Source organism: Dipteris shenzhenensis, chromosome 26 (genome assembly GCF_047967505.1).
Source record: "Dipteris shenzhenensis isolate YYH24624 ecotype China chromosome 26, Dip_SZ_1.0, whole genome shotgun sequence".
Classification (NCBI taxonomy): domain Eukaryota; kingdom Viridiplantae; phylum Streptophyta; class Polypodiopsida; order Gleicheniales; family Dipteridaceae; genus Dipteris; species Dipteris shenzhenensis.
The window spans coordinates 38,567,707-38,593,529 of NC_141621.1; positions in this window are offsets into that span (position 1 = coordinate 38,567,707).

Consider the following 25,823-nt stretch of genomic DNA (forward strand, 5'->3'; position numbering starts at 1 on the left):
GCTTTGTCTAGGTCCAGCCCTAGTAGAATACACCTTTGACCAGTTGAATGGGCGTAATCCAGAGTAGCACTAACATTCAGAATATTATAGAAGATATCACGACCCTTAACAAAACCCACTTATTCTCTGTCCACCACTTGCATGCATACCTCCCTGACTCTCAGTGCTAGGGCTTTAGCAATAATTTTATAAGAGGTATTTAATATCGAGATAGGACGCCAGTCCCCCACATATAACCGATCTTGTCTCTTTGGAAATAATTTCACCAATCCTGTATTGACATCCTATGGCAATGAACCCTTGCAAGCCGACGCATTAGCCATCTCAACAAGGTCTCCCCCCAATACATCCTAAAAACAGGCATAAAATTATGTAGTAAGTCCATCTGAACCAGGACTTTTATCCCCTTTCATCTTAGACAGTGCCATTTCCAGCTCATCCAATGTAAAAGGAACATCCAACTTCCTTCTCTGATCCTCAGAGACCTGGTGGTTTAATCCCTCAAAGCACTCAACCATGTCTGTCTCCCAGTTAGAATCACAAGGCTCTTGGCTCCAACTAAATTGCTAAGATGAGAGAGAAATATACTGGCAATGTGCCAGAATTCTATTTCAACCTTACCCTCAGGCCCCATAATCCTATCAATTGTCTCCCGCTGCCTTTTCCTTTTGGTTGCCTGAAAAAATATTTTAGAAGGGCAGTCCCCAAGTTTTAACCATAGCTGTCTACTGCAGGTCCTTGCCTTAGAGGCCTCTTCCAATTCCCTGCACTGGATTTCATGTTCTAATTCAGCAAGCAGGGTCGAAGAGTACTGATCTTCTAGATTTTCCCTCATGGCACCCATCAGAGAGTTCCTCACCCCAATGAGACCTTTGAATTTCCAGCAATTGGATTTGTCTCTCATCTCCCAAGCCATAGCCACCGATCTAATAAACTCCAGAACAGAGGTAAGTGATCTGATAAACAGGTGGAAGTTATGTATCCCCCCCTCATAGGGGCTTGCATCCACCAACCCTCTCTAGAGGCATACACCCTATCAAGCCTTCCCGATCTGTACTCCCCTCCTTTCCCTCTATTGCTCCAAGAATGTCCTTCCAACTCACCCGGACAAATCTCTGCACAATCTATTAGCCCATGCTTCAAGCATAATTCCTCCACAACTCCAGCTCCACACTAACGGAAGATCTCTAGGGCAGAGACCTATCTAAGTCTCCCTCTATAAAATTCCAATCTCCCACCATCAACCAATCATCATCAACCACAGCTGTACTCAGCTCTACCCAGCACTTCAAATGATCCCCAAGCGAGTTAGGAGCATAGATGCAGAGGACATTAAAATAGAAGCCATTGATCCCAACCTTAACACCTATGTACCGGCCCTCTTTATTTTTAGCCAATTCTTTGCCCTCCAAATTATCCCTAATCAACACAGCTGATCAACACAGCTGAGCCTCCTTTACCATGGGCTAGACAGTTGCAAAAGGCAGTGTATCCAAGCTTGTTCACCACTAACCAGAACTGATCCTGCTCCCCACATTTTAGTTCTTGTAAGCATACAATATCCGGGTTCGCCTTCCTAATCACTGACAGGCATCCACTCTGTTTAGTCTGATTGCAACAGCCCCTTATGTTCCAAGAGAGCACCTTGACAGACTTTAAATCACCTTTTCGACCATTCAAAAGAAGAGGGTCATCTTGCAATCGCTCGATACGCATCATGAAGGAAATGAAACCTATTTTCCTTTCCCTGTCTAGCCACCCTTGCAACCTCCTTGAGCCTCTTTGACATAGCTTTAGGGAGTACCTTATCAGCATTCTGGCCAATAGGTCCGAGTACAAACCTGTCAGTCTGCTTCTCGTCCAACAGCCTCTTTTTGTGATATGCATCTAGCAAGATTTCTTCTGACAGTCCCACCTTGTCATACGACTGCGCATCGACATGCAGCTTCTGCACGACCAAGGAATCCTCAACCCCCCTATTCGGCAGACAGTGAACTTCACCGCTCGGCATAGCAGGCCGGTCCAAGATTGAATCCTTCAAATCTTGCATGCATCCACACTGTGGATTCTCACCAGAAGTGTACTCCACCTGCTTAGGCACCAACAAGCGCTAAGCCCTTTGTTTATGTGCCATTGTCTTCCAGCCGTCTCGTTCCTGTGTAGCTGAAGGGTTTTTCTGAGTTTTCGGGACGACTTCAGTAGACCTAGGCGCTTCTTGCGTCTGAATAATTGGGCATTCTTCCACAAACTCTGACGGCGGCCCAACATCCTTAACTCCAAGCTCCTTAACCGCTTTCCCTCCTTCTGAATTCTCCCCCGTCGCCATATGAGTGTTCGCAACCTTCCGTGGGTAATCTCGCATAATGCGATGAATCCCTAGTTTGGAAAGGCTCCAAACCAAACTTGCTAGGCGATAGTCTTCCCGCTCTACAACTCGATTTCAGCAAAATCAAGTGTCTCTTGACCTCGATCCCAGAGGATCCAAGCCCTCTTGAGGCTAGCCAGGGACTTGGAAGGGGGGGGAACCAAGAGAACCCTACTCAGCGAAGAAGCGATCCGTTCGACAGAGTCCCCCAATATCGTTGGTAGATTTGGAGTTCAATCCAGACGGGGCACTCTCTGTAAAGGAACTCGTCGATACTAAAAGATGGTGTCCATGGAAAAACCAGCACCGCAACACCAGCAAACATTAGCGAATGACCAACAATCTCATCCCTAAGCTGTTCGGAGACAAGCCTAACAAGAAAAAACCCTTACCCCATGAACTTTGCCGTATAGCCCAGCGGTGGGATATCACATTCAAATGAAAGAAAATCCTCGAGCTCACGAAGTGAAGGCACCCTCCCTGTAAAAAACAAGTACTGACTGCCGTTGGCCAGTTGCATGAGTTCTGGCTTGATATCTGAGATCAAGCTTGCAAGACACAGAGTGTTTTCTGCTCGATTCGAACCAAGGCTTCTTCTCAACTTCTTTGGCTCTCTTTTCAGCTTTAGCATGAAGCAGCTTGATGGCCAGCTCATCATCGATCTCTGAGAAACCTCCCGATAGTCTCTTGGCCAATGTCTCTGCATAAGAAAGAGGGCGAACCTCTCCTGCTTCAATAGAGCAAATAGCCTCAACTTAGAAAAATTGGCACCCAGCATAGAGCAATAGAATGTTAGAGAGCGATAGAGAGGACATCGTAGAGAACGAGAGGTAGACGGAGTAGAAGCCTTCTCATCCTTCGTACTGCATATTGACATGGAAGAAGCTGAGTGGTCAGCTTAGAGGTGTGAGCTTTTCTTGAGCTCTTTCTTTCTTCAATCTCTTCTTCCACCTTATTGCAAGTTTGTCGCTCTATATGCTTTTCTCAGAGTGATATTGACAAGGTAGAGGTTAAAATTCAATCTCATTTGGACATAAATGGTGAACATTTTTTCCTCCATGCTTCCCTTTCTTGCAAGTATAAAATAGTTTATTGTGAAGCCTCATGCTATATAAGTGATACTTCCTCTAATGGCACGAGTAACCTGACCCGTCTACGACAGGCTAGCGACCCGCTCCGCCGGGTCTCAAGATGCTAAAATGTCTGAAACCAGCAACATATTCTAACCAAAAAAAATGTCTATGACATAGTACTTCAAAATATTACATCCGAAAGTGAAACCAGAGAACTCATTGATATGTCCAAATACACATCCGCATACAAAGTCATAACTGAACATACAAAATCTACAATAGACACACAAACATCCCTAAAGGAAAAGTCTGCGGCCATGTACTATAGGGAAAAGCTTGCGTCAGCCATGTACTCCACATCCGCCATGTCCAAAAAAAAATTCTGTATGACAAAGTACTTCAAAATATCACATCCAAAAGTACAACCACATGTCTGAACATGCAATAGCTACATCAAAGAACTGATTGATATATCCAAATACACAGCTGCAAATAAAGTCATAACTGAACATACAAAATCTACAATAGACACACAAACATCCCTAAGGGAAAAGTCTGCGGCCATGTACTGCACGGAAAAGCTTGCGAGGACCATTCACTCTGCATCCACCGCGTCCGTCGCGTCCACCACGGCTACGAACATACAACAGAGTACCAGCAATCGTATCTGGACCAGCATCACATAGAAAGATAATTGAGGAACTATAATTATTGAGCCATAAAACTTTTATACATGTATGTTGGTAAAACCCAACTCATTCTTTAGAGTACTTACTCAGACGCAAAGGGCTGTCAACAATGCTCACATAGGTGTACGTGTAGTCCCCATTTTGCCCCCGATAGAAAATTCGTGTCCCCACACATTCATAGTATCCCAGCCAGCGAACAGTGATGGTCTGTGGTCCATCATCCCTATGAAGCCAGCAAGCCAGGACAGCGTAATATCCCAAATGGACTCGTCCATCCAAAGGATTGTGGATGTGGAGATTCGTTGGAAACCTTGAATCAGGAACAGTCCTAAAAGACAAACAATAGCATGCTTTCCCACTCACATATAATCGAAAAAAAACCTTTTGTTTTAACAAAAAAATAAGCAACAAACAATGTACACGATTCTTACCCAAGGTAGCTCTCTAGCTCAAGCAAATCCAACAACAGTTGCGCGCCCTCTAGAGATCCCCAGCCCGCAGGATCTGCAATTTTCTAAAAGTGAGTGACTATACTATTAAACATGTCAACATAAAACGTGGTTGTCAAGCAACTATGTACCTTACACCTGCGCTCCTGTTTCAATGATAAACATGAACTGCCTAGACATCCTATCGCATTGCAAAAAAAGAACGCACGTGTCAATCTACATATACTGGAAAAAAACAATAGGCTTGAAGAGAAAATAGGCTGTAGTATATTGCAGACCCATGACTCAAATGAAAAATGAAATCCAAATATTATCAAGAACAAAGTCATGAAATATTACGTCTTAGTTCATATTTCTGTAATAGCCAACATTCCCGAAGACCTATGACAGTTGGAATATTGAAAGAAGTTTTAAAAAAGTTATACAAAGATTACCGAAATGAAGATTTGCCACCCAAGAAAGTCTCAAGAGGGCTTGAAAGAGCAATGTCATACTCCTAGGCTCTTGCTGTTGCCAATTGCAAAACTTCCTTGTACACAACATTTGTGGTAGAAGTATTATCCATCTCCTCGCCCCTGGCATCAGACGCACTCTACAAAATGAAAACCTTAACAACGTTTGATGCTCGGATATGTGAAAATGCCACGTATAGTTGGCCATGATTGAATACTGGTGTCGCCAAGTACAACCCCAAAACAAACAATGTTTGGCCCTGTGGCTTATTGATTGTCATGCCAAATGCCAATCGGATAGGAAATTGCCATCTCCACATGTCGAATGGAAGTTTAAGGTTGGTCGGAATGAATGTTATCCTTCGAATAAACGTTCTATCACCAACATTGGTACCAGTAATGATTTCAGCTTCTAACACTTTCGTGTGCAACTCTTTCCAAATACACATCCGCAAACAAAGTCATAATTGAACATACAAAATCTACAATAGACACACAAACATCCCTAAAGGGAAAAGTCTGCAGCCATGTACTATAGGGAAAAAGCCTGCACCGACCATGTACTCCACATCCGCCACGTCCAAAAAAAATTTCTCTATGACAAAGTACTTCAAAAATATCACATCCAAAAGTGCAATCACATGTCTGAACATGCAATAGCTACATCAAACAACTGATTGATATATCCAAATACATAGCCGCAAATAAAGTCATAACTAAACATACAAAATCTACAATAGACACACGAACATCCCTAAGGGAAAAGTCTGCAACCATGTACTACAGGGAAAAGCCTGTGACGTTCGCTACATCCACCGCGGCTATGAAAATACAACGGGGTACCAACAATCGTATCTAGGCCAGCATCACACAGAAAGATAATTTGGAAACTATAATTATTGAGCTGGCAATCTAGGACAGCGTAATATCCCAAATGGACTCGTCCATCCAAAGGATTGTGGATGGGGAGATTCATTAGAAACCTTGAATCAAGAACAGTCCTAAAAGATAAACAATAGCATGTTTTCCCACTCAAATAAAAACTTTTGTTTTAACAAAAATAAAGCAACAAACAATGTACACGGTTCTTACCCAAGGTAGCTCTCCAGCTCAAGCAAATCCAACAACAGTTGTGCACTCTCCAGAGATCCCAGCATTTGATGCTCGGATATGTGAAAATGCCACGCATTGATGGCCATGACTAAATACCGGTGTCGCCAAGTACAGCCCCCAAAACATAGAATGTTTGGCCCTGTGACTTATTGATTGTCATGCCAAATGCCAATCAGATAGGAAATTGATGTCTCCTCATGTCGAATGGAAGTTTAAGGTTGGTCTGAATGAATGTTATCCTTCGAATAAACGTTCTATCACCAGCATTGGTACCAATAATGATTTCAGCTTCTAACACTTTCGTGTGAAACTCTTTCCAAATACACATCCACAAACAAAGTCATAACTGAACATACAAAATCTACAATAGACACACAAACATTCCTAAAGGGAAAAGTTTGCGGCCATGTACTATAGGGAAAAGCCTGTGCCAGCCATGTACTCCACATCCGCCACGTCAAAAAAAAAAAATCTCTATGACAGATCACATCCAAAAGTGCAGTCACATGTCTGAACATGCAATAGCTACATCAAAGAACTGATTGATATATCCAAATACACAGCCGCAAAATAAAGTCATAACTGAACATACAAAATCTACAATAGACACACAAACATCCCTAAGGGAAAAGTCTGCGGCCATGTACTGCAGGGAAAAGCTTGCGACGGCCATTCACTCTACGTCCACCACGTCCGCCGCGTCCACCACGGCTACGAACATACAACGGAGTACCAACAATCGTATCTGGACCAGCATCACATAGAAAGATAATTTAGGAACTATAAGTATTGAGCCATAAAACTTTTATACATGTATGTTGGTAAAACCCAACTCATTCTTTAGAGTACGTACTTAGATGCAAAGGGCTGTCAACAACACTGACAAAGGTGTACATGTAGTCCCCATTTTGCCCTCGATAGAAAATTCGTGTCCGCACGCATTCATAGTATCCCAGCCAGTGAACAGTGATGGTCTGTGGTCCATCATCCCTATGAAGCCGGCAAGCCAAGACAGCGTAATATCCCAAATGGACTCGTCCATCCAAAGGATTATGTGTGTGGAGATTCATTAGAAACCTTGAATCAGGAACAGTCCTAAAAGACAAACAATAGCATGTTTTCCCACTCAAATATAATCCAAAAAAACTTTGTTTTAACAAAAATAAAGCAACAAACAATGTACACAGTTCTTACCCAAGGTAGCTCTCCAGCTCAAGCAAATCCCCAACAACAGTTGCGCGCTCTCCAGAGATCCCCAGCCCGCAGGATCTACAAATTTCTAAAAGTGAGTGACTATACTATTAAACGTGTCAACATAAAACGTGGTTGTCTAGCAACTATGTACCTTGCACCTATGCTCTTGTTTCGGTGACAAACATGAACTGCCTAGACATCCTATCACATTGCAAAAAAAGAATGCATGTGTCAATCTACATATACTGAAAAAAAACAATAGGCTTTGAAGAGAAAATAGCCTGTAGTGTATTGCAAACCCATAACTCAAATGAAAAATGAAATCCAAACATTATCAAGGACAAAGTCATGAAATATTACGTCTCACTTCATCTTTGTATAAATAGCCAACATTCCCAAAGACCTATGATAGCTGGAATATTGAAAGAACTTAAAAAAAGCTATACAAAGATTACCGAAATGAAGATTTTCCACCCAAGAAAGTCTGAGGAGGCCTTGAAAGAGCAATGTCATACTCCTAGGCTCTTGCTGTTGCCAATTGCAAAACTTCCTTGTACACAACATTTGTGGTAGAAGTATTATCCATCTCCTCGCCCCTGGCATCAGACGCACTTTGCGAAATGAAAACCTTAACAGTGTTTGATGCTCGGATACGTGAAAATGCCACATATAATTGGCCATGACTAAATACCGGTGTCGCCAAGTACAACCCCGAAACTGACAATGTTTGGCCCTGTGACTTATTGATTGTCATGCCAAATGCCAATCGGATAGGAAATTGCCGTCTCCTCATGTCGAATGGAAGTTTAAGGTTGGTCGGAATGAATGTTATCCTTGGAATAAATGTTCTTTCACCAGCATTGTTACCAGTAATGATTTCAGCTTCTAACACTTTTGTGTGAAACTCTTTGCATATCAACCGTGTCCCATTGCACAAACCCTGGCGAGGATTCAAATTACGCAACAAAATTATAGGAGCATTCCTTTTCAAAACCAACCGATGCGGGGGATATCCACCACCAAGATCAAGACTATTCAAATACTCGACTGCAAACAAAAAGGAATCTCCCCCTAAGTTGTCCACTGAGTCTGCACTTAGGTACTCCCTTTCCTCACCGAGCATTGCCTTCAATGCCGTAGCATTAATTGCATCAACCTTGATGTTTCGAGGTGCAAGAATAGCGCGCTCTCAAAAGTATGGTGCACAGTCCAAAACAGTTGCAAGCCCTCGATACACCCATCCAATGAGGCCTTCCATGGACTTTGTCTCTAAAAGCATATGCGATGGAATCACAACAGTATCTTCTTTTGTACATCTATTTATCCCATTGCCAATGTCCAGAACCCATTGCATGAACTCTTGCTCAGCACAATTATCACCATTCCGAAGGACCCGCATATTCTGCGTCAACTTCAATACTGTAGTGCGACCCCAAATCCTTGAGTGGCATAAGGTAGCATTGACAATGTCCTCTCGTCCTGCCTTTGGAAGAACTGGCAAGACTTGCCTAAAATCCCCCCCAACAATACCACCTTCCCACCAAAAAGTTGCTCATTGGACATGATATCTCGCAAAGTTCTATCTAGTGCCTCGAAAGCAAACCGGTGAGTCATGGGTGCCTCATCCCATATTATCAGCCTAGCCATCTTCAAAACATCTACGAGTTGACTATTAACCTTAATATTGCAACTGCTAGTTCCATCCAGCTCCAATGGTATCTTGAATCATGAGTGTGCCGTGCGTCCATTGGCTAGTAGCAATGCAGCAATCCCAGAAGATGCACATGCCAAAGCGATGAGCCCCTTCCCACGCAATCGAGAGAGCAAGCAATTGTAGAGAAAGGTCTTTCCAGACCCTCCTATACCATCGAGAAAAAAGACCTCACCACCATCTCCATAGACCCTTGCCAAAACCTGATCGAATGCAGCACGTTGACAGTGATTCAAGGACATTTCTATTTGCTGGGCAGTCTGTGCTTCTTTCACACAATCAAACATTCTTTCTTCTTGCAATAAGCCATTTCCAGCTTCTGATAAAGATGTTCTATCTACAACAGGCATTCTGTCAAACTCAGCCAACCTTCGCCCATGTTGTTGAAGAATGTGCTCCAAGTGCAATACAGCCTTCTTTATTGCTAGTTCAAGACGACCAATTAAATTCCCCATACTTGATTCCAATATATTAAAAAAATCATCCGAAAGCTCAAGGGAAAATTTTTCCCACAAAAGTCGAGGAGACGTTGGCTCACAGAAAACCAATATTGTGATAAATGGTGTCTCAATTGTGCACTATTTTGATAAAACACAGCCTCTTGCATACACACAAACCATTCATCATCACTCTCCAACAATCCCCATGCTATGCATGCTGCCTTGAAAGTAGGGTACACTTGGCTGTCAAAAGTACGTAGGTCATCAAAGGACTTGCATCCCATCCCGTGCACACATTAAGAAGCATATGCATGAAGTAGAGCTCACCAGCTAAGGGGGAAATATTGTACATCCGACCGATGGTATTCCCCTTTTGTCTTCTAGTCCACCGCTTACTGGTTTTGTTCCAAACCAACTTGTCTGGAAAGTCACCATACAGCAAGTTGCTTGCGTCATATTGCAACTGATTATAAGTGAACCATTATGTGAGGGTGGGGTCTTTTGATTTTGTTCCCTGCCTACAACATTTTGCAAATCATCATCATCTCAAAAGATGATGTTATTGCGCATCGGAAGATGAACCTGCAATCTTTGCACATCGGGTTTTTCATCGTGCGTGGCATACTCATAAATCCGCCAACATGCTTCTGATGCTGACACGTAACGTGCATCTAAGTAACTACTAATCTCATCAATGCCACCGTCAACTATGTTGTGCAAACGCCCTTGCTCTCCTGCATTATTTAGCTACATCTTGATAATGGCTCTGTCATGACCTTTGTACACATATTTATACAAATACTTAACTGTAGTGATTGTGGAGCATATTTCAACATTTATGTGTGCCTTGTACTTCATGGAGAGGAAAGGATTAAATGGCACAATCCAATGATTATCAATCACACCCCCTTTCACTTGTATCTTTCTACCATCATCACGACGCATGTAAACTGGATAGCCATCGTTGCCAACAGCAATCGTCTACGAGAATCCACGTGGATAATGACGAATGCATTTTCCATCAACCATACAAGCTGCAGATGGATTTAGTGCACCACACGGACCATGGACATTACATTGCCCAATAATATCATGCAACTCCGAGAACATTGCCTTATCTAGCAACTCCGCACACACTAATCGGTCACACTCACATATCCAGCTACCTTCCCAAACAAATTATGTTTTGTAATTGACTGTATCATGTCCTTATGCTTTTGGAAAAACACACGGGCTATCAAATCTGGATGGTCTTGCGCAGTTTGCCCCAGCAACAATGCTATAGATATTTCAGGCCATTTGGGATTACAGGTGAATGTTATGAATAAATCAGGTTTGCCCCTTTTCCTGACAATTGCCATAGCATCTTGGTATAGCTGGCACATATACCGAGGCCCTCCTGTAAAAGAAGAAGGCAACACCACCCTATGCCCTGCAGCATTGCCAAGCATAGTACGTGTCCCATCAGCTGTATTCACCATGTCCATCAACCCTTGATAGACTTCAGTGCGTAGGGAAGCTTGGTTGTTTCGTATCCACACCAACCTGGACTCTTCCATGCTACTATAGGCATCAACCATGTATTGCTGTAGCAATCTACCCCCATGCAAAAGACATGCATTTGTATCATATCTCACTTGCAAATGATATGCGTAGTATTGTCTCTGGGTGACACAACTCTATCCACGTATCTCGTGCAATGGTGTGTGATTAGGAACATCACTATATGGGATATATGGATGCCAACCATCTTCCCCCCGAGGGAACAAAAGAACATACATGAGAGGCATGTATGATCGGTGTAAATTAGATATTCTACACACAAACCCATTGCAGCTAAAAATTTGAATGTCCCGATTTCCAATATCGAAGTCATCCCCTTGTCCTGGCATGATTGCAGCGACCTCGCTAGCCATAGGAGCCAAAAACTGCCTTGAGGTGGAGCGGCTCTCACAAATAACCATCCTCAGGTTTGTATGTGGATTTGTTCTTAGCACTTGCCCAATAGCCATCAATGCACTGGCATATGGATTGCACTCGTGCATCATCCTCTGCAACAACTCCAAAATGCCTGGATCCAAACCGGGCATCCCATGTAAACGGTGTTCTAGTTCATGATCAGTGTCATACACGTACAACTGTGCAAAATGTGGCATCTCTTGCCTAGCCTCATCGGGCAACAAATTTCCAACCCGATGATACACACTACCATGGACCCGAAAGTTTTGTATACCCCCATTCCCTTGGAACATTTGATCAACATGGGCTCCCAATGAAACAAATGCCATGGCACTATTATAAGCCCTAATGTTTTTCTTAAACAGTTTGCTTCTAGCATCATGTCCGTGCAGTAGAACTCTCAAAATCTCTGGTGGTTCTTCTAACGGCAACAATGACACACGACCAACTTTGCAACAGTGCTTGCCTACAACTTGATGCATATGCATTCGCGTCTCTTGTTTCCACAGTTGAGCCTGGCAAAAGCTGCATGTATGATCCATGGATCCGAGTGCATGAAGAGAAGGAGCATTGAAGACTAGTGGATACAAAGATGGATGCTCTACATTTTCCATTAACGGAAAAGTATGCAAGATAGAGAGGCTCCCCCCTGCACCCAAAATCACAGCCCTGTTGTGAACAACACGCCTTCGGGCTCTTAAATGAGTAGCATCCCTGGTTGCATCCATTTGAGTAGTCGTACATACTATTGGAGCAGGTTCATGCTCATTACGTACTATTGGTGAAGTATGGAGGTCCATTGTATTTTTAGCAGTGCATGCTACATTACTGTGCCCATGCATTTGATTTTGTTGTCTGCATGGGCCAACTTCTACATCCATAGATTCCACTACCACCCTCATGCTTCTAGCAACTTGTGTTCTCGACCTTGTTCTTTGTATAGCATAAATGTGACGGGCCACCTGCGTTGAATCCATTTGAGTAGTTGTACCTACTACTGGAGCATGTTCATGCTCATTATCTACAGTTGGTAAAGTATTGACGTCCATTGTATTTTCAGCAATGCACGCTACATTACTGTGCCCATGCATTTGGTCCTGTTGTTTGCAAAGGCCGTCTTCTACATCCATAGATTCCGCAGCCACCCTCACGCTTCTAACTCCTTGTGTTTTTGACCTTGTTCTTTGTATAGCATAACTACGACGGGCCGCCCGCGTTGAATCCATTTGAGTAGGTGTACCTATCACTGAAGCATGTTGATGCACTCTACCTACTGTTACTGAAGTATTGAGGTCCATTGTATTTTCAGCCACAATGCACGCTACATTACTGCATCCATGTATCTGATTATGTTGACTGCAAACTCCTACTTCTACACCCATAGATTCCACAGCCACCCTCATGCTTCTAGCACCTTGTGTTTTAGACCTTATTCTTTGTATAGCATAAGCACAATGGGCCGCCCGCGTTGAATCCAACAATCTTCTCCTATGAGAACGTATTGAATGTAGCCTCTCTTCTATTTGTCTTGCCATCTTCTGTATCCACTCAACCAACTACATAAATATCTATTCCTCAAGGGGAAAAATAGCTTAATCAAATATCTTATGCATCATCCCTAACCATGACAAAATTGATGGATCTCAACCAATGTGCCCTAAGGAAGAAAAAGCAAGAAGCAAGGCTAATTAGCAAAGCCATCCCTTTCCCATCTATCTAAAATTGAGAGCGGACCATCTATGCATTGAACTCATAGTGTCCCATGACCAAGTTTCAGTGTGTCACTATCTTTGGTAAGAGTAATGCTCATATTTTTTCAACATATGAGCAAAATACAATACCATATGTGCAACCATCATTTGAAACATAAAAACCAAAGCTAACATATCTAAAAAAACTCTAAGTTGACCATCTCAAGAAACGATGTGTATATGAATGAATATTTTAAAATAAAAAAGTATAAGCATTGCATCAGCATTTATGCGAATACATGATGCAAAAAAATTACAAATATTTGAGTATATCTTAAATAAAACAAAAATGGGAAGGAACAATAGGCAATTCAAATATTGAATTAAATTAGCTTCCATTGCCATATATACGTCAAATGAAAGTAAATATAATCATTTGCAAAAAACTTGTCTTGCCAAATAACATAAGGGCAACCCAACTACATGAATCCCATAGAAGCATTTGGGATTCCAGTACAAAAAGTGACATAAAAGTCTCAGGAGTCAAACTTGTCTTGCCAAATAACATAAGGGCAACCCAAGTACATGAATCCCATAGAAGCATTTGGGATTCCAGTACAAAAAGTGACATAAAAGTCTCAAGAGTCAAACTTGTCTTGCCAAATAACATAAGGGCAACCCAAGTACATGAATCCCATAGAAGCATTTGGGATTCCAGTACAAAAAGTCACATAAAAGTCTCAGGAGTCTCTTAATTGTCACGGGTTGCGACCTGCTCTAGTTTATGGCTCATCCTGGTCATCAAAGCAGTTAGCCTATTTAAACCAACTTTGAACATTGACACCTCAGTGGACAGTAGCTGAACTTGTTCTTTCAGCTTATCAACTTGTAGTCTACACCCATTCTCACATACAACTGCCCCTTCTCCACATCTCCCCAAAATCTGCTACATCCATTGATTAGAGTCCTTAACGCTATTCTCAATTTGAGAAATCCTTGCAATGAGAGTTCCAGGGAATTCTGCCATGCCTTGCGCTATTACTGCAGCACCATCTGAATGGATTTCTCCCCATAAAGAGCCCAAATATTGTGTGTTCATGGCACATGCATCCTTATTATTCTCGCACATGGCTTGAATGGACTTTAAAAGATTGTAATGACTTGAATGCTTAGTTGCATGGGTTGAAGCTCTCCCCCTTGTAAGTCGTTTCATTATATTAGCAGTGCGACGCTCACGGCTAGACTTAAAACGCGTTGAAGGCAACTTGGGACTGTGATTTGCTCCATGGGTTGAAGTCTCGGCCCTTGCAAAAACTTGATTTATCACATGAAGGCTATATGGCTCACGAAAAGATGACAATACAATGTCAAAAATTGCAGAGCCCTCCACCCTTGCAGCTCGCTTCATTGCCCGAAGGCTTTGTCACCCATGGAAACCCGACTCCCCAAGATTTGGAACAACGGTAGAAGCCATTTCTGGAGCTGCATCCATAACAAAATACAAAAACCTTTTCAGGTATGTATTGGCTCAATTGTATAATTGGATCACACAGATTCCATAGAACAAACATGAGCAGAAATCAATTGGCATAGGAGGTAGATACCCAAAAATTGTAGCCCATCTCCTCTCAGAAAAGAATTTGGAATCAAGTTGGATGGATTGAGATATTTGTGAATGAGCTCTTGCCAAGCACTCGTGCAAATATTTTCCGATTCAAAGGCGGTAAGTTGCTTAGAGTGACCAAGGATATGGTGGTAGGAAGTAGAAATCATAGGACATGTTAAAAGGAGAAATCGACATGGAAGGCACATGGCCCTAGTGTCTATTTCAAAAATCAAATCCCCCTAACCTCCCCTTGCCATGCATTAGCCTCCTCTACCCAATCCTAAATCTGAGACCTTAGTCCTATGATCATCACCAAGCAATCTTACTGCAATCTTACTGTCTGCTCATCAACGTGCTCCTGGGAAAGATACAATTAACTTTGGAGCTTTCGTATCCAACCACATCATGGACTTATTTCACTTCTATCCACCATTATATTTTGCTCTGTGTGTGTGTGTGTGTGTAGCCCCATCTATCATCCAATCGCCTCATCTCTTGAGCTTAGTTCTCATGGCTATAAAGCACATGATGTGAAACACACTTAATCCTTTACTCTCCTTGAGAAGCAAGGCTAACTTTTGAAAGAGGTTAGATTAGATCACTTAGGGAAGAGGATGCTGGCTTATCTCTAGACATACTGCCAGCTCGATGCTCCTAAGAAAAATACAAATACCTTTAATGATTACTGGTCCAAACACATCATGGCCTTGTCTTATTTCACTTCTAGCCTACCATTATATTTTTTCATCCCCTCTCTCTCTCTCTTTCTCTCTCTCTCTCGGTGTAGCCCCACCTATCATCCAATCGCCTCACGTCTCAAGCTTAGTTCTCATGGCTATAGTCCACATGACATGAAACATATTTGATGCTTTACTCTCATTGAGAAGCAAGGCTAGCTTCTCAAAACGAAGGTTAGATTAGATCACTTAGGGTAGAGGGTGCAAGCTTATCTCTAGACATATTGCCAGGTCATCAAGATCCTCCTATGAAAGATACAATCACATTTAATGATTACTGGCCCAACCACATCATGGCCTTGTCTTATTTCACTTCTACCCTACCATTATATTCTTTTGTCCCCTCTCTCTCTCTCTCTCTCTCTCTCTCTCTCTCTCTCTCTCAATGTAGCCCCACCTATCATCCAATCGCCTCACGTCTCGAGCTTGGTTCTCATGGCTATAGTCCACATGACATAAAACATATTTGATGCTTTACTCTCATTGAGAAGCAAGGCTAGCTTCTCAAAACAAAGGTTAGATTAGATCACTTAGGGTAGAGGGTGCAAGCTTATCTCTAGACATATTGCCAGGTCATCAAGATGCTCCTAGGAAAGATACAATTACATTTCATGATTACTAATATCCAATCGCCTCACCTCTGGAGGTTAGTTCTCATGGCTATAATGCACATGACATGAAACATACATAATCCTTTACTCTCCCTGAGAGGTTGATTAAATTACTTAGGGTCCAACCACATCATCGCCTTGTCTCTAACTAATACACTAACTTAATTCACTTCTGTCCATCAATATATTTTCCCTCTCTCTCTCTCTCCCTCTCTCTCTCTCTCTCTCGCCTCTATTATCTTTTAGTTCTTCTGTCTCAATAATATAATCATCTAGAAACTATAAGATCATAATGGTTTGGATGATTTTAAAAATGTAGCTTACATTTAATGATTACTGGTCCAACCACATCATCACCTCCATTATCTTTTAGTTCTTCCGTCTCAATAATATAATCATCTACAAACTTAATTCACTTCTGTCCACCATTATATTTTCCCTCTCTCTCTCTCTCTCCCTCTCTCTCTCTCTCTCTCACCTCCATTATCTACAAACTATAAGATCATAATGGTTTGGATGATTTTAAAAATGTAGCTTGTCTCAAATGATGCAAATATAGCTTTAACATATGGAGAGATAAATCTGTCAATACTCTCTCTCTCTCTCTCTCTCTCTCTCTCTCTCTCGCCTCCATTACCTTTTTGAAAAAAGATGGTTCTTAGTTCATCAAGGTGCTCCTGGGAAAGATACAATTAACTTTGGAGCTTTCATATCCAACCACATCATCCAACCACATCATGGACTTATTTCACTTCTGTCCACCATTATATTTTGCTCTGTGTGTGTGCGCGCGCGCGCGCGCGTGTGTGTGTGTGTGTGTGTGTGTGTGTGTGTGTATAGCCCCATCTATCATCCAATCGCCTCACCTCTCGAGCTTAGTTCTCATGGCTATAGTGCACATGACATGAAAGACACTTAATCCTTTACTCTCCTTGAGAAGCAAGGATAACTTCTGAAAGAGGCTAGATTAGATCACTTAGGGAAGAGGATGCTAGCTTATCTGTAGACATACTGCCAGCTCCATGCTCCTAAGAAAAATACAAATACCTTCAATGATTATTGGTCCAAACACATCATGGCCTTGTCTTATTTCACTTCTGGCCTACCATTACATTTTTTCGTCCCCTCTCTCTCTCTCTCTCTCTCTCTCTCAGTGTAGCCCCACCTATCATCCAATCACCTCACGTCTCGAGCTTAGTTCTCATGGCTATAGTTCACATGACATGAAACATATTTGATGCTTTACTCTCATTGAGAAGTAAGGCTAGCTTCTCAAAACGAAGGTTAGATTAGATCACTTAGGGTAGACGGTGCAAGCTTATCTCTAGACATATTGCCAGGTCATCAAGATGCTCCTAGGAAAGATACAATTACATTTAATGATTACTGGTCCAACCACATCATCGCCTTGTCTCTAACTAATACACTAACTTAATTCACTTTTGTCCATCAATATATTTTCCCTCTCTCTCTCTCTCCCTCTCTCTCTCTCTCTCGCCTCTATTATCTTTTAGTTCTTCCGTCTCAATAATATAATCATCTAGAAACTATAAGATCATAATGGTTTGGATGATTTTAAAAATGTAGCTTACATTTAATGATTACTGGTCCAACCACATCATCGCCTCCATTATCTTTTAGTTCTTCCATCTCAATAATATAATTATCTACAAACTTAATGCACTTCTGTCCACCATTATATTTTCCGTCTCTCTCTCTCTCTCTTGCCTCCATTATCTACAAACTATAAGATCATAATGGTTTGGATGATTTTAAAAATGTAGCTTGTCTTAAACGATGCAAACATATGGAGAGATAAATCCGTCAATACTCTCTCTCTCTCTCTCTCTCTCGCCTCCATTACCTTTTTGAAAAAAGATGGTTCTTAGTTCAGTTTTCCCCTCCCAAGAATCTAAGCGTCCATGAATTATAAGATCAAAATGGTTTCAATGAATGTAGCTTGTCTCAAACGATGCAAACTCACACACACACACACAATGTGTCCTAAGGAAGCAAAGAATTCATGAATTATTAGATCGAAATGGTTTCAATGATTTTGAAAATGTAGCTTGTCTTAAACGATGCAAACACACACACACACACACACACACACACACACACACACACACACACACACACACAACGTGTCCTAAGGAAGCAAAGAATTCCAAATAGAAAGCAAAGTCAATTGAAAAGCAAGGCTAGCTTCTCAAAATGAAGGTTAGATTAGATCACTTAGGGTAGACAGTGCAAGCTTATCTCTAGACATATTGCCAGGTCATCAAGATGCCCCTACGAAAGATACAATTACATTTAATGATTACTGGTCCAACCCCATCATCGCCTTGTCTCTAACTAATACACTAACTTAATTCACTTCTGTCCACCATTATATTTTCCCTCTCTCTCTCTCGCCTCCATTATCTTTTAGTTCTTCCGTCTCAATAATACAATCATCTAGAAACTATAAGATCATAATGGTTTGGATGATTTTAAAAATGGAGCTTCTAAATCTCTCTCTCTCTCTCTCTCTCTCTCTCGCCTCCATTACCTTTTTGAAAAAAGATGGTTCTTAGTTCAGTTTTCCCCTCCCAAGAATCTAAGCGTCCACGAATTACGATCAGAATGGTTTCATGAATGTAACAAAGAATTCATGAATTATCAGATCGGAATGGTTTCAATGATTTTGAAAATGTTTAAGATACAAACACACACACACACACACACACACACACACACACAATGTCAATTGGAAAAAAAGTGATCACCTACCTGGATAAACAAAAGTTGTGGAGAGAAGCTAGTGCTAGTCCAACAATAAAATGAAGCACCTACAAGAAAAACAACCCAAAAAAAAAGTAAAGCTAAGCGAACTATACATCTCTCTCTCTCTCTCTCTCTCTCTCTCTCTCTCTCTCTCTCTCATAGAAATACGTAATGACATACACCCCCACGTATAAATTAAGCTAATGCCTTACACCTTTATCCCCCCCTCCCCATTTCCTTTATATTTGATTTAATCCATATTCTTTTGTTTTCAGCGCATGCAATGAAATAGTCATTGCACCCCTTTGCCTCACTACATGGGCCCTCCATGGTCTAGATTCGATAAACTGAATCACACTCCCTCACCTTTTTCTTTATTACACAAACCTCCAATGTACCTCCATGAGTGAGGGGATACTTTTCCTTCACTTTTGGGCCGATGATGCTCAGTTACGTCTCAAAGTGGATGTTTGAAGTGATTTTTGTTATGTGCTGGAGGAGCATGGGATGAGGCAAGGAAGGGAAGGCAATAGATAGAAGATAGATGCTCAAGGGAGCTCATATGTCTGTACTCTGCATGCCTTTGCCCCCTCCAGATTTGCATTTGGGTCCTCACACACACACCGTCTCGCTCTCTCTCTCTGACCTTGCTTGGCTCCCTTTGCTGCAGACCGTAGTAGCAAGCTGCAAAGGCAAGGAGTAGGCAGAGGGTAGGGCACTGAGAGAAGGAGGAGTGGGTTGGCACCGCAGGAGCTGGAGATCGTGGTGGAGCTGCAGGAGATGGAGGGTGGCGTCGAAGAGCGACGGAGGTGGTGGAGGCTAGAGCTCGAGCAACGGAGGGTGGTGGAGCTGCAGGAGACGAAGGGTGGTGGAGGGTGGTGGAGGTGCAGGAGATGGAGCTCGAGCAATGGAGGGTACAACTTCTATATGCAAGTTCTACATGTAGAGAGAGAATGTCTTACAGTTCCTACATGTAGAGAGAGAAGCCCTCGTACATCTGTCTGAACCTCGGCCTCCCTTGAAAGGGTACCGTCCTTCAGACATCAAAGTAGATTCCCCCAAGCTTTGAATCAAGGTCGTCCTTCAGCAAGGTCATTGCCTTCAAGCTTCACTTCTTGTGAGCTTCCGTCATCAGAGCTCTGATACCATGTTAGTAAAAAGATAGAGAAAAGATACGTAGCAAAAAGACTTATAGAGCCTAGGAAATTCACACAAAAGAGGTTGTGTAAGTGGAATCTAAAACTTCTTTACTTTGTGTATTTAATATACATGTGCAGTGAGTGAATGAGCAGATGCACAGGGGAGATATAGAACCAACAAAGCTTTATATTTTCATCCAAAGATAGATACAATACCAAAATGGATGTCTTCAATGTGCCACCCTCTACCAGCAAAATGCTTGGCTAGACGTGCCTCGTGAATACACAAAACAGTGTTGTCCTCCTACATCCGTGGCACTCTCCAAAAACTCATCCTGTGTGCTCCCTTATGAGCTTTGGTGGGCCTCGTTGTTGTGCTCTACAAACACACCTTTAAGCTATCCTTCCTGAAAGCATAGGTAAGGTAGTGTCTGACCTTTAATCTTGACCTCCTTGCTACCCTGACGTGCAGCAAATGGTGAGGCCCAAGCTTCTCCTGATGATCCCTGATCCTTACTGCCCTGAATGTCGGCCTAGGATCCAATCACCCTCTAAGCTATGTCTGTAGCACCCAGACTACCTGAAGTATGGCCCCACTCATGCTGTCCTGCTTCAATCTATTCCTGAGGTGATGTCTTGTGAGCACTCTCTCTGCTGCCCCAAAGCTGCTCCAGTATGTTCATTTATTATGATATGTACCGGAACCGCGGCCACTTACACAAAAGAGGTTGTGTAAGTGGAATCTAAAACTTCTTTACCTTGTGTATTTAATATACATGTGCAGTGAGTGAATGAGCAGATGCACAAGGGAAATATAGAACCAACAAAGCTTTATATTTTCGTCCAAAGATAGATACAATAACAAAATGGATGTCTTCAATGTGCCACCCTCTACCAGCAAAATGCTTGGCTAGACGTGCCTCGTGAATACACAAAATAGTGTTGTCCTCCTACATCCATGGCACTCTCCAAAAACTCAGCCTGTGTGCTCCCTTATGAGCTTTAGTGGGCCTCGTTGTTGTGCCCTACAAACACACCTTTAAGCTATCCTTTCTGAAAGCATAGGTAAGGCAGTGTCTGACCTTTAATCTTGACCTCCTTGCTGCCCTGACGTGCAGCAAATGGTGAGGCCCAAGCTTCTCCTGATGATCCCTGATCCTTACTGCCCTGAATGTCGGCCTAGGATCCAATCACCCTCTGAGCTATGTCAGTAGCACCCAGACTGCTTGAAGTATGGCCCCACTCATGCTATCCTGCAACTTCAATCTATTCCTGAGGTGATCTCTTGTGAGCACTCTCTCTGTTGCCCCAAAGCTGCTCCAGTATGTTCATTTATTAGGATATGTACTGGCCACCTTGCTGCCCTTAAAAGATAGCAAAAATGACACCCTTGTGAGCTCTTTGTTAGCCAGCTCCCTTACTGCACCTGATGTGCTCCTGAAGAGACTTCGAGGCAGGTAGCATCAGCTCCAATCTACTTTGGATTCCTTGGTGCTTCTCCTACTGCTATGGGCTAGGGTCTAAGCCCCAATCTAAATGAGTATTGAGCCCAAGGGGCTCCCTCTTTATAGGGTAGGATGCCCCCTCTTGCTGGCTGACCCATTGGGTTGGTTGGCCGAAGCCCTACTGGCCGACCCAGTAGGCCTACTTGGCTAACCTTGTTGGTCTGTCCAGCACACCAATAGGCAGCCTTTTTGCTACCCCTTTTTGGCTCGCATGGCCATGTGGAATTGTGCCACTGGCCCAAGCTTTCTCAGCTCCTTGCCCCAACCTATAGGGCATCTCTTCCCCAGAACCTGCCAACCTAACAGTTGCCCCATGCTGCATCTGCTCACCATTTGCTTGGGCCTGTTTCAACCCTGATCTCCGGCACTTGATCTGCTCCTACCAGGCACCTATTAGCTCCAGACTTCTCTAGCCCTAGATCTGTCATACCAACCTCATACATGCTATTACAGACACTTGTCATGAAGGCACCTATAGATCGATGCACTCTTGGCCTATACCATCTCTTCCAAGCCATCCAATCTACTGCTCTAGGATGTCCATGCAGTCTTGCACAGGCCTCCATGCTCTAGTCGACATCTTCCAGGCTCCAGATCTTACTTAACACTACTGCGAACTATTCCACCTTGTCACATGTCAGCTCCATATAAAATCTCTGCACCAAGAGCTCCACTCATGGCCGAGTAATTCTCTGGTTGAGCTGCCCACATGGCAGCCTATGTGCTGCCATCCTGTGTTCCTTTTCCTGATTGGTTATATGCTGCCCACATGGCAGCCTAGATGCTGCCCATATGGCAGCCCCCTCTTCTTTGTTTTCCCTCTTGAGTTTGCCACCCACATGGCAGCCAATAAGCTGCCCATGTGGCAAACGATTGCTGCGAACTATTCCATCTTATCACATGTCACCTCCATACAAAATCTTTGCACCAAGACCTCCACTCATGGCCGGGTAATTCTCTGGTTGAGCTGCCCACATGGCAGTCTATGTGCTGCCATCCTGTGTTCCTTTTCCTGATTGGTTATATGCTGCCCACATGGCAGCCTAGATGCTGCCCATATGGTAGCCCCCTCTTCTTTGTTTTCCCTCTTGAGTTTGCCACCCACATGGCATCCTGTTTCAACCTTGATCTCTGGCACTTGGTCTGCTCCTACCAGGCACCTATTAGCTCCAGCCTTCTCTAGCCCTAGATCTATCATACCAACCTCATACATGCTATTGCAGACACCTGTCATGAAGGCGCTACAGATCGATGCACTCTTGGCCTATACCATCTCTTCCAAGCCATCCAATCTCGACCCGATTGCTCTAGGATGTCCATGCAGTCTTGCACAGGCCTCCATGCTCTAGTCGACATCTCCCAGGCTCTAGATCTTACCCAACACTGCTGCGAACTATTCCACCTTGTCACATGTCAGCTCCATACAAAATCTCTGCACCAAGAGCTCCACTCATGGCCGGGTAATTCTCTGGTTGAGCTGCCCACATGGCAGCCTATGTGCTACCATCCTGTGTTCCTTTTCTTGATTGGTTATATGTTGCCCACATGGCAGCCTAGATGCTAGCCATATGGCAGCCCCCTCTTCTTTGTTTTCCCTCTTGAGTTTGCCACCCACATGGTAGCCAATAAGCTGCCCATGTGGCAAACGGTTGCTGCGAACTATTCCACCTTGTCACATGTCACCTCCATACAAAATCTCTACACCAAGACCTCCACTCATGGCTGGGTAATTCTCTGGTTGAGCTGCCCACATGGCAGCCTATGTGCTGCCATCCTGTGTTCCTTTTCCTGATTGGTTATATGCTACCCACATGGCAGGATGCTGCCCATATGGCATCCCCCTCTTCTTTGTTTTCCCTCTTGAGTTTGCCACCCACATGGCAGCCTGTTTCAACCCTGATCTCTGGCACTTGGTCTGCTCCTACCAGGAACCTATTAGCTCCAGCATTCTCTAGCCCTAGATCTGTCATACCAACCTCATACATGCTATTGCAGACACCTGTCATGAAGGTGCCTACAGATCGATGCACTCTTGGCCTATACCATCTCTTCCAAGCCATCCAATCTTGACTTGACTACTCTAGGATGTCCACGCAGTCTTGCACATGCCTCCTTGCTCTAGTCGACATCTTCTAGGGTCCAGATCTTACCCAACACTGCTGCAAACTATTCCACCTTGTCACATGACAGCTCCATACAAAATCTCTACACCAAGAGCTCCATTCATGGCCGGGTAATTCTCTGGTTGAGCTGCCCACATGGCAGCCTATGTGCTACCATCCTGTGTTCCTTTTCCTGATTGGTTATATGCTGCCCACATGGTAGCCTAGATGCTGTCCATATGGCAGCCCCCTCTTCTTTGTTTTCCCTCTTGAGTTTGCCACCCACATGGTAGCCAATAAGCTGCCCATGTGGCAAACGGTTGCTGCGAACTATTCCACCTTGTCACATGTCACCTCCATACAAAATCTCTACACCAAGAGCTCCACTCATGGCTAGGTAATTCTTTGGTTGAGCTGCCCACATGGCAGCCTATGTGCTGCCATCCTGTGTTCCTTTTCTTGATTGGTTATATGCTACCCACATGGCAGCCTAGATGCTGCCCATATGGCATCCCTCTCTTCTTTGTTTTCCCTCTTGAGTTTGCCACCCACATGGCAGCTAATAAGCTGCCCATGTGGCAAACGGTGGCATCCCTAAACCTAAGTCTCCCACCCCACCCATGCTCTCCTCAGATGAGGGCTTACGAATGGGGAGATGACTTTTCCAAATCTCTTGCAAGCCACATGGCACTCTCCTCCTACAAGCCTTCTCCAATTGAGCTGCCCACATGGCAGCCTAGATGCTGCCCATATGGCAGCCCCCTCTTCTTTGTTTTCCCTCTTGAGTTTGCCACCCACACCAATAAGCTACCCATGTGGCAAACGGTTGCTGCGAACTATTCCACCTTGTCACATGTCACCTCCATACACTAACCCTTCATTGATCCAAAAAAATTCGCTCTCTATCATCAGAGCGTCTGAGGCTGATGAAACCTATGGGGGTATTTTAGGTACCCGACCACCTTTTTCTCGACCCTTTTGGAGTAGACGTAAGTGAACCGATGCTTTGGATTTCGATCTCCAATCAAAAAGTTGAGTGTCACCATCCCTGTTGCGTAGTGGGCTTCTCTTGCTTCGAACCTCGCTTGAATTGGATAATTGGCCATAGTTTTACTTGCATAGTCAAGAGACTTGCATAACGTTTCAGCTTTGTATATGTGCAAGGAGGGATGAATTGTGTCGAATGGCAATGGAGGCCATGGTTGTTGAAAGGATTCCAAGCCTGGATCTAGGTGAACACCACGGTTGCAATTTGTTGCGTAAAGATGCCACATTCAAGGCAATGCAGGTGAAGAATTTCTAAATGCTTCCTCAACGCGTTTCAAACTTGTGCCTTTGCTCCGTCCCTTGCATTGTGCCTTTCTTCTTCCTCTTGAGTCCTCCTCTTTGCTTAGACTTCATCTTTGCATCCACCCACCTTGTGCACAATACATAAAATATAGCAAAAAGGTTTGGTGTCTAGATCTTGGGGGTGGCCGAAATGGTTTGCTGCTGGAGGGTTTGCCATCACAGCTTTGGTTCCAACCCGCGAATGTAGCAACAACAAATCTAAGGGTTGGAACTTGGTTTCGTGATTGTTGCCATGTTTTCTCATGGCTCAAGACTCCCCCTCAAATGCGAACAGATCTCAAAATGCAGCGGAGTGCAAAGTATCCACATCATTTTGATCGTCTTCATTTTGATCATCTTCTGAACCTATTGATTTGGAAGCTATGGCAGAACGCACGTCTGCATAGCTTCAGTCGGAGATCTGGCTATGTAATTAAGTATGCTCATATTCATCATCTTCTAAAGCTATGTAGCTTCGTGCATTTGAATTTCGAGATTTGTTCGCCTTCATCTTCCCTCATACTTTGCACTCCGGTGCATTGGATCTAACATCTTCAGAAACCCACAGCGCGGGTAACTTTCTTTCGGCCGTTCCTTTTCATCTTTCCAATTTGCATGTGTCTCTCTGTTTGCTTAGCACTACTCCACTTGAAGGCTTGCAACAATCGTGCCATCATGACACCTCCATGAATCATCGCTAGCTCTTTCTCCATCGACACCTTCCTCCTTCCTTGCAACTGCCTCCTAGCCCCCCCTTCCCTCTCCCCTTCCTCGGCCACCTCTACCTCTCCCCAGCATCCTCTACCATAGACGCAACTGTGATCCTCAAAAGTTCGGAGGCGAAGGCAGCATGGGTGAGAAGAAAGCACACATGAGTGAACGAACGAACCAT